General features: G+C 40.4%; 1 protein-coding gene across 1 annotated transcript in view; it reads left to right on the top strand.

Moving 5' to 3' along the window:
- The first annotated feature begins 288 nt into the window (after positions 1-288).
- Positions 289-15,012, top strand: part of HTR1E (5-hydroxytryptamine receptor 1E) — a 98,767-nt gene continuing 84,043 nt past the window's right edge. Inside the window, exon 1 of the mRNA XM_017538924.2 lies at positions 289-811. The gene's annotated coding sequence lies outside the window, so the exon portion shown is untranslated. The remainder of the gene's footprint in view (positions 812-15,012) is intronic.

The following is a 15,012-nucleotide window of genomic DNA, read 5'->3' as shown; positions in this document are numbered from 1 at the left end:
GCCACGTACAGAAAGCGGGCAAACCCGTCAGCTGCTCCCGCTGTTCCTCACTTCTCAACCCAGGCTCGCTACAGAAAAGGGGGATGGGGTCTACCCCCTTGTATCTATTCTCCCCTTCTCTACCAGGGCTGTAGCCGGCCAGGGGCTCTGGAGGTAAGTCCCTTGTCCACACCTCCAGCCCCACAGGCCCGTTTTATAACATGGACAGCCCTGCCCTCTAGTGTTTGCAACCGGGAGCCCTAAGGCGCCATCAGCTCCAGAATTTCTCTTTTACAACCTAAGCAAGACCTGGAGCACCTCGGAGCTGCGACCCCCAGTTCACCATACCACCTGCCTTACCCCCAGGCTCATCTTTTCATCCCACCCACCCCCTTCTCTATTCACTGAGTCCTGGGTGGCTGCGACCTGCATAGATGATTTAACAGATTGCCCCTGCTCCTGCTCCTGCTCCTGCTCCTGCTCCTGCTCCTGCTCCTCCTCCTCCTCCTCTTCCCTGCTCTCTCGCCTCCTCTTCCAGTACGGGCGCCCAGACTCGGCGGAGCGCAGCGCCTGCCACCCGCGGTGCCTCAGGCTGCCCGGCGCGCCGCGCTCGCAGGTTCTGTCTCGCCGCATCCCGGCGGCCACTGGCGCGGGCAAGGACGCTGGCGGGGAGAACGCCCCAAGCTCAGCGTACCCCATAATAGAGTGCTGAGAGAAGCAGTGATTTGATCCAGCTCAGAAGGAAAAGGAGCGGGTTCCGAGTGACACTTCTGGAGCCAGCGGGACGCCCCAGTTGGCCCCGTGCGGCGCGGCTGCATGCACCGTCCACAAGGTGAGGGGCGCACACCTTCCGGGACGACCTTGTCTTCTCTCTTACCCCGACCCACTCCAGGGACTCCAGCTCTGGCTTGGGGATGTTTGGCAGCTTTGAGGCGCAAAGGCAGCGGGAGGTGGGGTGCGGGGTGTCAGAGGGAGACTATGAGGGTCGCCCAGGCACTGTGCCTGCCTCCGGACTCAGTACAGAGCGCGTTTCTTCTTCAAACAATTCCTCAAATGGGTGAACCTGAGAATCAACATTGTGTGTAACTGTGGTTAGAGCATTTTATCCTGCTTCCTTGCAAAAGGATTAGAGCTTAAAGATTAAATAGGAATGGAACGGGTGCTGGGGGTGCCGGGGGAAACTTGAGTAGAAATCACAGGGAGGTGGTGTGCTCCAGGGACCCCAGAAGGACGATGTGATTTCAAAGCCAGCTGATTGCAAATCCTTTGATTAGAAAGGACTGCACGGTTGCTCCAGCCCTCCGAAAATAATGCCGTGCTCAGTCCCGATAAATAAAATACCCAGGTGAGGAGGCGATGGGGCAGGTTCTTTTTATTATTATTATTACAAAATAAATCTTGGAAGTAAGAGTTAAGATGTGAAGTTTGATCTTAAGCCATCTCTCCAACCAATACTGCAAGGTGAGACGCTGACCGCCTACCTAATGAAAATGAAAGGAAGTTGAGGCTAAAGAGAAGTGATTCCAGCTCCTATCACAGGATCATAGTAATTTTGCATATATATATGTTTCTGCCTGTGTCCAGTTTTGGGAAAAGGGCCTTATATTCAACCCAACGCTGTTTGTCCTTCAGTTAGAAGGATAAGGCAGAGAATGTCAGCATCCCAAGGTGCTTCTTCCTAACCTTTCTTATTGTCCTTCCTTGCCTCCTGCACCAAATCTCTTGGGGAGGGAGCAGCCCAGGAGGAAATAATAGATCGCCAAATGGGTTGGGGGACCAGTGTTTCTTCCAGAATAATTTAGGCTCATTTTATCATTCTTATGTTTTCCCTCAAAGCCCTAAGCAGTACATCATTCTAAGCTGAACTTAACATTGCTCCAGAGTATATATTTGCCTTAGTTATACATTCAAACACAGTATGCATAATCTTAAACAGCCGAATGCACTTGTGAGTCAGGGGCTTCCCTTACTTAACCCTGTGCAACAGGGGCAAAGCAGGCACCTGGGTCTGATTCCCTGTGCAACCTCCTTCACGAGGAGCGTATTTGAAATACCTTTGAAATACAGGGAAGATTGAGACAGCTTTTCTTTCTGGTAGAGTTGTTTTCCTGCTGAATTAAATGAGATGACCCTGTCTTCAACAAATAAATGAATGGAGGCATTTGAGGCCCATTTAACAAAAGCACAAAACATACCTTCCTGCCTTTTTTCTCCCTTCAGAGATTTAGCCTCTAGCCCACAGAGTTGTGATGATGAAGCAGACCTCCTAAGTGAGACTCAGCTCAGTTTCTGTGTCATATTGAAAACAAAGTGTGTTGCTTATTTCTTAAAATTGTATAGCACCACCACTAACTATTTTGCTGTATAGAGGTGGGAGAAGTACTTCTGCCCAGGTATTTCATCACTAAGAGAGCTATATAGAGAAACTCAATCAAATCCCGATTCATCATTGTTGATAGAACTTGACTATTGTGTCATCATCACCTGATATGGGCTGCAGAAGCTCCAAGGATTGCTGTAGATCTCAACTGAGACTTCTAATGACACAGCTAGAAAAAAGCCTTTAAAAATGTAGCCATAACTCTGGTCATTCGGTATATGCATGTTCAAACATTCCTTTAGGTGATTGTTTTCACTTCCATAACAGTTTCCAGGGATGAAGGCTTAGCAGATTATTTATATAATGAAGAGTATTCAAATTAACAATGTGTATCCACCAGCTGACAAATTTTAAATTCCACAGAAATAGCATCAGAAATATAGTAAGCTCAAGTTTTCATTCTTTTCGCTTCTGCCATGACGACTTCATTCAAGGCATGGTCCCAGACCAAGTTCATGGAGACTATGGCTCACGTCTCTCAACATCTGCCCAAGGGAATTGTGTCTCCCTTGCAACTCAACATGATGTCACCTTTGTTAGCCATTCTGTGTCTATATAAAAGATTTCCTTCCCATTTCTTCTTATTGATGCCTGGTCAGCAGCAATCTTGTAAATAAAGTTTCCATTGTTTTGAGGAAAATAACAAAGTCAGGGATTCTCAAGAGGTGGTACCTAGGAAGAGATGAAATCCAGGACACATCTCCAGTCCAGGTAACACTGCAATACATTTTCATTTTCTGCTGTGTGTGGGGTTATTCTTGAAGAGGGAGGTAGGATGTATCATTTGAAGCACATTGTCCCCACCTGGCTCAAACACCTCCCATTGCCCAGGTGCGGTCAATATGCTATCCCCGCCACCACCAAGATACCAAGGCTTCAAATGAAAAGTGGATCTCAGTCAGGCATGATGGCTCACACCTGTAATTCCAACACTTTGGGAGCCCAAGGCAGGAGGATCACATGAGCCCATGAGTTCGAGACCAGCCTGGACAATACAGTGAGACCTCATCTCTACAAAAAATTTTAAAATGAGCCAAGTATAGTGGTGTGCACCTGTAGTCCCAGCTACTTTGGAGATTTAGGTAAGAAGATGGCTTGAGCCCAGAAGGCCAAAGTTGCAGTGAGCTAAATTCATGCCACTGCACTCCAGCCCAGATGACAAAGCAAGACCCTGTCTCAAAAAAAAAAGAGAAAGAGAGAGAGAAAGGAAAAGAAAGAAAAAGAAGGTAGGTCTCTTTGCAGAAAGCCTCAGGCCCTGAACTTGTGTGTCTTCTTCTCATTACTCAAGTGTCTGATTCCCTACATCTCACTTTTACTCACAGGTCATTTTTTTCATGTTTGTTTTTATTGCCCACCTTGAAATTATATTTCTATACTACCCTTTAAAAGTGAAAAATCAAATCTAATATTCCAATATTGGAAAGCATTCCCTTTATTTCTACAAGATTATTTACACACACACACAAAAAAAAATAAGCCTGAGACTGCCCAAAAGCTGAATTTCTACCAAGTAGGAACTTACTTTTATGCCATAAATTATCAAGGCCATCTCAAGGCAGAGGTGAGTTTAGTATTTCATGCTTTATGCTCCTTTCTTCTCCACCTACCAGATTTTTATTATGTGTGTAATTATATGAACAAAAACCCCAGGGAAACATTGAAGATGTGTATGCCATAGTAAGTGACGAGGTGACAGATGAACAGAGAAGAGAAATGGGGCAGCAGCACTTTAGAGTGGCTTGCTTCTCCTGTTTTTTCCTCCCTGAATCATTTTCTAGAGCCAGCATTGTGGCCTCTAAAATTTGGGGCTTAGGTCAGTCAACTTAACAAAGTTCATCTTCCTGGAGATAAAAGGATTTTCATCACAATCCCAGCTACTTTTCATTTGTTCCCACATTTTGTGGATTAAGAAACTGAGAACCAGAATTTATAGAGATCATTCAATCAATTGGCTTATTTTCTGGATTACAACAAATTGGTAAAATTCTTGAGAACCCTCTTTCTAATACAGATTGATTCTAATTTTGTCTTTCATTTTTTGTTCTCTTATTTTGTCTCATCCACCATGGATTGCCTGGTTTACTGCAGTCCTTAGCCAAATAGATGTCAGTGTTTTTATTCCATTATTGCATTCCCCTAAAACACATCATATGAAAAGTACACATAGCCAGTGGGATACTTTAATACGTTTATTGTTAGTGCTCTCTCATATTGATCAATTCTCAATATATGCAGTTGTAGGATTAAGAAGACAAAATCCTTTAGAAGAAGCTATAAAACCTAATCCTTCTGCCTCTGGATCATTTTAAACCACAAGTTGTAAGAGGAATGAGCATCTCTGGATTCGAGTTATCAGTGCAGACCAGATGGGAAGTCTCTATGAAATCTGATGTGAAAAGGAAAACATTTTATAGGAAGAAAAAAAATATTTTGAGAAATAGCTACCAGCACCAGCAGCTAGCAATTCTAAAACTCTCAGGTCCTGCTAATGACCCCACCTACCTAATGTGCCCAAATAAAGTAAACCCAGACCCTATGATAGTCTTTCCTCTGATGCAGCTGTTCTTTATTGCTTTATCAGATAATGAACATGTGGTGATATTTCTAAGAGATTTGGGAAGGATCTGACTCAAACATTAAGGTATAGCTTTTTGGAGGGATAGTCTGCTTAAGAAAGTTAAATTTGTGTCAAGATTCACATTCTTGGGAATTGAAGATAAGCCAGAGTGTCTTTTTGGAGTAGATGGTGAGATTCATAGGGAATAATTCCCAAAAAGTGACTTTAGCTACAATATCCTAATAATGTTCAGAGTTATGAGTTCATTCATCTGCACTGGTAGGGAAAAGAAAAGGAGGAAGGAGGTGATATACTGGGTGTCTGCTATGTTTCAGGAACTAAGGTAAGAGCTGCACATACATTCTTTTATTTAATACTTACAAAAGCACTTCAAGGTATTATTGGCCTCACCATTCAATTATTCATTAAAAAGTTATATTTGTCATCAAACCACCTACCCTGCTGTCCTTTTTAGAGAAGTGCCAAAAGCTCAGAGTGAATGGCAGTGACCTCACCTGGGGGCAAAACTAGAGAGAAGGTTTGAGAAGTATGTGTGAGTCGTGGAGAGGACCCTATGAAATTGGACTTTACCTCCAGGGGAATCATTAAAGAATGCTGACATTTTGTTTCATTTGAGATAGAGTCTCTCTGTGTTGCCCAGGCAGGAGTGCAGTGGCACAATCACTCTGGCTATAATATGGAGCAGAAGAAAGTGGGCCTGGTAGAGGCAATGGCCACAATGAGAGCCAGAACCAGGCAGTAACAGTTGACACGGAGGAAGAAAGACAGAAACCAGATGAATTTGGGCTATAGGAGAAGAAGAAAATAATGTGCCGAGATTAAATGGATGTGAGGAGTGAAGGGAAGGACAGAATGCAGAACACTCCGAATTTCTAAACCCGGTAGATGATGTTTCCCTTCACCATGACTGAGAACGCAGGAGAGTGAATAAGAACATATTTATTGCATCTCAGAAAGGCTAAAAGGATTGCCTAAGTGACTCCAAATCTGTGCTTCTACACAGATTATTTTCTCACTGTCTTTTCTCACATAGATCTCACTAGGCCCCTTTCTTTTACAACAGCCCCCATCCCCACCTGCAAATGGTAAGGGGTAGCCACCTAAAAAGGAATATGACTACTCCATATTTCCTGAACTGTTGACCTATGAATCATTTGCTTTTCCCCTCAATTTCGTCTCCTTTTAGCAGCACAATTACAAAACGAAGGAGATGATGATGAATCAGCTAAAACTTTGTTTTACCTTTTTGATACCAGATAGAATTCAGGGGAAATGAATAGATGTAAAATAAGTAGAATTTGTAGAGGATAGTCTTTATCTGGCTGATTCAAGAGGACACATTCAGTTAACAAAATGTTCAGAAAGGCAGGATCCAACCCTTCAAGGAAGATCTTTCTAACCGTATCTGAAAATACAAGTAGATTGTCCGTGCAGTATGTTCTTTGCATCATTAGAAAGTGATTAGGAATGTCTTTGGGGCATATGTCAGGTTGGGTTCTCCAAGTAAGAGGCTCTGAGATGGGGTTAATATGCAGGATGTTTATTAGGAAATGCCCTTGGGAACCACACTGAAGGAATAAAAGAAGAAAGCAGGATTGGGTTAAGCTGCAAAATGGGCCCAACAACACTCACAGCTGACCCCATGGTGAGCAGCTCTGAGCTACAATGATCCATGAGAGTTGTCCCAAGATGAACCAAAATAGGAGGTCTTCCTTCCTCGCATAGTCACTGAGTGTGCTCTTCAAGGCATGATCTTGGGGGAGGCAGCTTTCTGCAGCTGAGGACATTCCTAAAGGGGCTGTCAGCCGAAGACTGTTCTGACAGCAATCCCAACAGCTGGGGCTATGGTGAGAGGCAGAAATCTTAAGAAACATATGGCTCCTGGATGAAGAACTTCTCTTAAAAGTGTAGAGAAGGTATAGTGATAACTTTCTTCAGTGAGAACCTTATAGATGATCATCAGGAAATTCTTTCTCTCTCCCTCTCTCTCTCTCTCTCTCTCTCTCTCTCTCTGTGTGTGTGTGTGTGTGTGTGTGTGTGTGTGTGTGTGACGGTATTACTTGGATTTAATTAATGCTTGAAATAAACTACTATAGCTTTCTCATGACTGAACCTGCATAACAACTGAAATACAACAAAAACTGCTCATGAAAAACCTCCCTTTACTATCCCTGTTTATTCAGCTCAGTGGCAGTATCCTGCAAAGAAATGTTATGCAGTACACTTTTCAAAAAGAGGCTAAATTGAAGAACCTTTCTCAGGCAGAGCAGACTCTGCCAGGAAAACTCCTCTCGCATCAGACAGCAGCCCTGTGACTGAAGTTGATGCCTCTGACCTGATGATTCACTGTCTTTGCCTTCGTTGCTGGGACTGCTGCTCCTGGCTTTCACACACCTGTATTCAGTGAATACCTAGCAAGAGCCACTCCGCAAAGTTTTTATGACCTAGAAAGGGCAGAATTACACTCTGTTTTCTGCATCCATCCCAGCTCTATTCCTAGATGCAACGTACTTTCTCCTTTCCTTTGACTCCTTTCAGAAATAGTTTTGCTGTCTGCAAAAATATCATTGTTAAAGAAACATGGGGCTTTGTAAGCATGCCATTGGCAATTTGACCGTTGTGTTAATTTTCTGTGACATTCTTATTCCAGTTCTCCAGTTCACTTCTCTTGTTTGTAATTTAATGTTCTCCTTCATTTTGTTCTTATCATGACCCGAAATAAGTTATTTGCCCAGTCTGCACCCCAGTTTTCATATCTCTAAAATTGAAATAATAACTCCTGCCTCAATACCAACTGGAAGGAGTAAAGAAAGATTGATGCTGCATAGGCTGTGAAGAAATTATAGGTGTTATTACAATTATTATTTTCTTTTTTTAATAATTTAATCATTTATTTTTAAATAACTGAAACAGTATAATTGGGGCGTTTGTAATACAAAGGATAAATGTGTAAGGTGATGGGTATCCCATTTTCCCTGATGCGATTATTACACATTGCATGCCTCTAGCAAAATATCTCATGTACCCCATAAATATGCACACTTATTGTGTACCCACAAAAATTAAATATATTTTTTTCATTATTGTTCCTGTGAGAGGAATTGTATAAATAATCCTGGCCTCAATTTAGGTGAAGTGTATGATGCTGGCCTTGTAGAAAATAAGGAGAAATAAGTACAGGCTGAGTTCCACTGCGCTGAACTCTATCGACAAGATTTGCTCTCTTTTAATTCCTAAACTTGGCCTCAGTTCAGCTATGTCCTCAAGACCCAGAGCATGCCCTTGAGTGCTACCTTCTCCAACCATGAATCCCCAAACTCTGAATCCACTTACATATTATTTATTTATGCATGCAGGAGAAGAGACCAGTCCTAGTCTGTCACTTTGGAGTTCCATTTGCAGTTGATTTGCACCCATAGAGTCACATGAATTCTGCATGCTCTATAGTGATGCTTCTCACCCCTTAGTGTGCAAAAGAATCGCCTGGAAAGCATGTCAAACTTCAGACTCCTGGCCCCAACCTGCAAAGCTTCTAGTCAGTAGTGTGAGGTAAAGCCATGGATTTGTATTTTTAACAACCTTCCAGGTGATGCTGATGCTGCCAACCTATAGACCACACTTTAGGTAGCATCAATCTACAGGGTTCTGCATGATATGCAAAAATAAATGTTTATTATAGCCACATAAACAAAAAGCCACGTAACAGAACTTAGTCACAGAGAGCTAGCACTGATTATAGACATGTCATCTTTAAGTAAGAAAATATGTTGCAAATATTTTATTACCAGAATTTTTTCTACAGGGAACTCAAATTGCCTTTTTAAATGAGTAAGAATATCACATCAATGAGCCAAGGGTCAGCTGAAAATTTACCAAACGTTTATAAAATTCAACATATATCCGTAATTTCTTTAAAATTCTTAGAAAAGTAGGAATAGAAAAGAACAGTTTTTCACAATGAGGATATCCTTCTCAAACAATTGTCAATGTGCTATTAGTAAAACACAATCGGGATACAAGAGGGATGCCTGCTATTACCAACATTATTTGACACTTATCTGAATATTATAACCAATGTAGTGAAAGGAAGGAAGAGGAAGAGAGGAAGGAAGGAAGGAAGGAAGGAAGGAAGGAAGGAAGGAAGGAAGGAAGGGAGGGAGGGAGGGAGGGAGGGAGGGAAGGAAGGAGAAATAAGTGTTATAAATATTGGTCAGGGAAAAGCTTTATTATTAATTACATATTAAATAATTAGCTACTAGGAAAACTCAAGTGGATAAATAAAAATGCCATTAGAAAGAATGAGAGAACTCAGTAAGGTGGCTTCCTACAATCGCTTGCCTGGTTAGCAACAATGTAATCATAGGGATTTATATTATGCTTGTGCACTGTTGGTCAGAAAACATGCCTGAGAGGTGGAAAAGATGCTGTTGGCATCCAAGAAAAATGGGAAAGGAAAGCCCACCTCATCTGAGGAAGATGGAGGAAGAATAATCTGCAGAAAAGGACTCCATATTCCAAAGTCATCCCTCTGAATTCAATACTTATCCTTACATGACTTCTGACAGTGTAGTCTGTCATTGTAACTAATTCTTCCCTGTATTATTATAAGTGAACAAGAATTGTATACCCACGTAGGTACCTTACGTTTTAAACTTCATTACATAGTGCAAATTTTAATGTTGAATCCTGCCCTCATCAAGGAATTATTTTACCTGACACCAGAATTTGAAATAGAGTAATCCATAAATACTATCCTACCATATGGTTCAGCATAATTTAAGTAAACATTCAAGGAAAGAAGCATGATTTCCTCTTCTATTATGCTTTCATGAATTGTTTTAACTTTCTTATCATTCTTTCCCTCTGAGCCTAATTCATTTCCTTACACAGAATGCCAAGAAGTCAAGCATTAAATATGTAACTTAATTTACAATTAGCAAATAAATCATTTACAAAATACATTCATATTGGCAAGCATATTTTATTTCATAGATTGTAAACTGGTAAAATAATGTAATCCTCGCCCTCTCTGCAACACAGCAAGCCTGTTTCTAAGGCCAACTGAGGCTTTACTTTGTGTCCCAGGCATTGGAGAACCAGAGTGTACTGACCCCAGGGTTTTGTAACTTACATATAAATGAAGCATCTTACCAAGAAGGGAAGAAAAATGACGTTAGAGGAAGCAAAAGTCTCAAAGCTCACAAGACTTGATTAGTTTCAGCTTGGTGACAGAAGCAATGCTCTTGTGATGCAGATGGAATCATTTTCTCCAGGACAAAAGATGTCCAGCCAGGTCCCATTGGTTTCGAGATAATCTCTCACATTGCCTTAAGTGTGCTGTATGCCCTTTCTCAGATTTATGTACCATTAGCATGCATTTAATTAATAATTAATGATTACAGATTGTTATCATTACCACATATTTCTGTTATATTAAAATATGTGATCTTGTAGCTATGTTTTGCCTGTTTAGTAAAATGAGTCTGAATCTAAGGGTGAGAGGGTCTACCCACAGCCAAGGGGATGGGGTATTAACCTATGCCTGTTTAAAGATATTCCATCTCATGAAATGCCCTCAAAAGAACAAACTGACCTATACTGTGGATGTCACCCAACCTCCTGCCAGCTTGCTCAGGGCTTACTGAATGTACAGTGAGTGCCACGGTACTGGCATGGAGGGGAAGCACAGGCTCAACTCTATGGACCTAGAGACAGAGGGACTGGGTTGATACCCCATCCTTTTGGCTACATGAGCTACATTGTCTGTCATCATTACAATGGGGACAATAATATATGCCCTGTCTACATCAACCTCCTTTAAGGGAAGTTTCTCAAAGCAAAGTACGCTATTGTGATTCATTCTCACCTGTGATATCAAACTGCACCTTGTGTTATACTCCTGGGGGTAACACAGCATGAGGCTTAAGCACAAGCTCTGGAGTCCAGGTTCATATCCCAGCTCTGCCATTCGTTAACTGCTTTCACATCTCCAAACCTCAGTTTCCTCATTTGTTAGGGCTCGCATATCAGTACTATGTCATAGGCTATTATGAGGATTGAATACGTATATTCATTACCTATTGCTAAATAATAAATTACCAAAAGCCTAATGGCTTAAAACAACAGGTTTTCGTTATCTATTTTATCATAGTTCTATGGGTTGGGAATCTGGGTGTGGCTTAGCTAGGTCCTGTGGCTCAGATCTCTGACTCACAGGCCGCAAGCTTTCAACCAAGACTGCAGACATCACAAGGCTCAACTGGGGAAAGAAATGCTTCCAAGCTCACTCATGTGGCTGTTAACAAGCCTCAGGTCCCAGCTGGCTGCTGGCTGGAGACATTCTTTTGCTACTACATAGGGCTACTAACAAAGCAGTGTGCTTTACCCAGATGTTGCAACTTGCTTTCCTTGGAGCAAGGGCTAAGATTGAAAGGTGCCAAAATGGAAGCCACAGTCTTTGTAACCTCATATCAGAAGTGACGTCCCATGGCTTCTGCTGTATTTCTCATTAGAGACAAGTCACTAGTTCCAGCCCAACTTAAGGGGAAGGAATTACACAGTGGGAGGAATACCTAGAGGTATCAAATCGCTAAGAGTCATCTGAGACACTGCCTGCCACAATATGATAAGACATGAGAAGCTGTTTGATAAAGATTCAATTCAGTATCACCTGGTAGTTTTATCTCATACTAATGTTCTTATACTGAAATTAGATAATTTATGTCAAAAAAATTGTAAAATATAAAGCTCTATACAATATCAAGATTTTATTAGTTTTATCAATGCTGAGAATCCAGTTCCACTTTATAGGTGGTGATATACCAGCAAATTGATGATTAAGAAATGTGAATTCTACAACTTGCTATGTGTGTGACCTTGGAAAAGCCATTTATTTGTTTCATACCTTAGTTATCTCATAAGAGTGATGATCATAACAGACTTACCAGGATAAAATAAGGTAATAGACGGCCATGCAGCATATTAACAATATTTTGGTCACCCACAAGCCACATATATGATGGTGGTCCCACAGATTACAATGGAGCTGAAAAATTCCTACAGCCGAGTGACATCATCATTATTGCAATGTTGTTGTAGCAGAATGCATCGCTCATGTGCTTGTGCTGATGCTGGTGTCAACAAACCTACTGCGCTGCCAGTTGTATAAAAGTACAGCACATAAAATTACATATAGTACATAACACTGGCTAATGATGATAAACAACTATGTTACTGATTTATATATTTACTGTACTATAATTTTTTATCATTGTTTTGGAATGTGTTCCTACTTAATTTAAAAAAAAAAAAAGTTTAACCGTAAAACAGCCTCAGGAAGGTCCTTCAGAAGGTATCCCAGAAAACAGCATTGTTATTATCGGAGATGACAGCTCCATGCATGTTATTGCCCCGAAGGACCTTCCAATGGGACAAGATGTGGAGGTAAGAGACAGCGATACTTACAATCCTGAGCCTGTGTAGGCTGAGGCTAATGCACGTGTGTCTAGTATGTATGCATGTATGTATGCATGTGTGTGCATGTATGTGTGCATGTGTGTGCATGTATGTATGCATGCATGTATTCATGTATGTATGCTTGTATGTGTGCATGGTGTATGCATGTATGTGTGCATGATGTATGCATGTATGTATATATTTATTTGAGATGGAGTCTCGCTCAGTTGCTCACACTGGAGTACAATGGTGCGGTTTTTGCTCACTGCAAACTCCGCCTCTCAGATTCAAGCAATTCTCCTGCCTCAGCCTCCCAGTAGCTGGGATTACAGGCACTCATCACCACGCCCAGCTAATTTTTTTGAATTTTTAGTAGAGAGAGGATTTCACCATGTTGGCCAGGCTGGTTTCAAACCCCTGACCTCAAATAATTCACCTGTCTCAGCCTCCCAAAGTGCTGGGATTATAGGCATTAGTATCTTCATTTTTAACAAAAAAGTCTGAAAAAGACAAATTTTAAATTTTTAAAAATAGAAAAAAGTTTATAAAATAAGGTTATACAGAATGAAAATATTTTTGTATAGCTATACAATGTGTTTTAAGCCATTATTGCAAAAAGAGTCAAAAAAGTTTTTTTAGTTATAAAGTTGTTGTTGTTGTTGTTGTTGTTGTTGTTGTTGTTGTTTGAGACAGAGTTTCACTCTTGTCTCCCAGGCCGGAGTGCAGTGGTGTGATCCTAGCTCACTGCAACCTCCTCCTCCCAGGTTCAAGCAATTCTACTGCCTCAGCCTCCCAAGTAACTGGGGTTACAAGCATGCATCACCACGCCCAGCTAAATTTTGTATTTTTAGTAAAGACGGGAATTCACCATGTTGGCCAAGCTGGTCTCAAACTCCTGACCTCAGGTGATTTATCCACCTTGTCCTCCCAAAGTGCTCGGATTACAGGCATGAGCCACCATGCCCGGCCTAATTAAAAAGTTCACAAAGTAAAAAAGTTACAGTAAGCTAAGGTTAATTTATTATTGAAGAAAGGAAAATGTTTTTCTACAAATTTAGTGTAGCTTAAATGTGCAGTGTTTTTAAAGTCTACAGTAGTATACAGTAATATACTAGGCCTTCATATTCGCTCAACACTGACTCACTGACTCAACCAGAGCAACTTCCAATCCTGCAAACTCCATTCATGGTAAGTTCCCTACACAAGTGTCCCATTTTTTTCATGTTTTTACCATATGTTTACTGTACCTTTTCTATGTTTAGATACACAAAACTTACCATTGTGTTATACTTGCCTACGGTATTCAGTACAATAACATGCTATCTGGCTTTGTAGGCTTGAAGCAATAGACTGTACCATATAGCCTAGGTGTGCAGTAGGCTACACCATCTAGGTTTGTGGAAGTATGCTCCATGATGTTCACACAATGATGAAATGACCCAACAATGCATTTCTCAGAATATATGATTCATTCCTATACATAAAATTATGCTGAAATCTAAAACAATGAGATCATGATAATGACAATGCTGAAGATGATTAAATATTTCAGCTTCTACTCCATAGTCCTTTTAAGGACAATTGAACTAACTAGATGTGATTTTTATCAGTTATGTTTTAAGTGTATGTATCAAATCCAGCTACTCTAAGTTTTACAACTTTATACAGTTTAATCTTATCTTGCTGGACACATTAGATATACTCCTCTGAAAAGTAGCTTGCAAACAGAATTTTTAGGAACTGAATAACCATTAAAATGCACAGAGAAGGTTTCTATGTATCTAGTGGAATTTTACAATGCTTGTGTGATCTTGTGATATCATTAATATTTTTGTAATAGAAATAATTATCCTTATCTTAATAGTTTAAATTTTCTGGCATTATAACAAATGCCCTTGAAGTGGACACACCTGTATAAATATTCTTCAAGTATGTAATCAAGCCTTATAGTTACTTAAGAACTCACAAAACAGCTTTGAAGTAGGCAAATAAAACCAACTCTTTCAGAGTACTTTTTGTTTGATTCTTGTATTATCTACATTTCTTCTCTGTAAATTGGCATGAATTTGACAGATACAAAACAAGTTCAAATTCATCCATTGAACCCCTTTAAGGGATTTTCCGCTTATACATATTTTACATGTTTATTGCAGAAAATCTGGAAATGTAGACAAGCATAAAACAATGCAGTCTTATACTCTCATTACTCTTATTGCCACCACCAAGAGGTAGCCACTACTGATACTTTCATGAATTTCTGCATCAGTGCTTTTCCTCTATACAGGGAGAAAAGATTATTCTTCTTCAGTGAAATCAGGAGTACAATATATGCTTTTCTTGTATTCTGATTTTTCTAATTATTTTAAAGGATATGCAATTTTTCATTCCATTTATTGGTTCGACAACATAAATTAGTAAACATTGACTATATCCAAAGCAGAATTTGGATGAACTGTAAGAAATATAGTTAATAATTGAATTTGGATATTCTACATCAACTCCAACAATTGTGAAGTCTTTTTTTATTATTATTATTTGACTTTAAGTTTAGGGATACATGTGCAGAACATGCAGGTTTGTTACAATTTGTTTCACAGGTATACATGCGCCATGGTGGTTT

The sequence above is a fragment of the Cebus imitator genome, unplaced genomic scaffold, assembly GCF_001604975.1.
Source record: "Cebus imitator isolate Cc_AM_T3 unplaced genomic scaffold, Cebus_imitator-1.0 Scaffold117, whole genome shotgun sequence".
In the NCBI taxonomy this organism is placed as follows: domain Eukaryota; kingdom Metazoa; phylum Chordata; class Mammalia; order Primates; family Cebidae; genus Cebus; species Cebus imitator.
The sequence above is the reverse complement of the archived record's forward strand: the minus strand, read 5'-3'. Positions and strand labels throughout refer to the sequence as shown.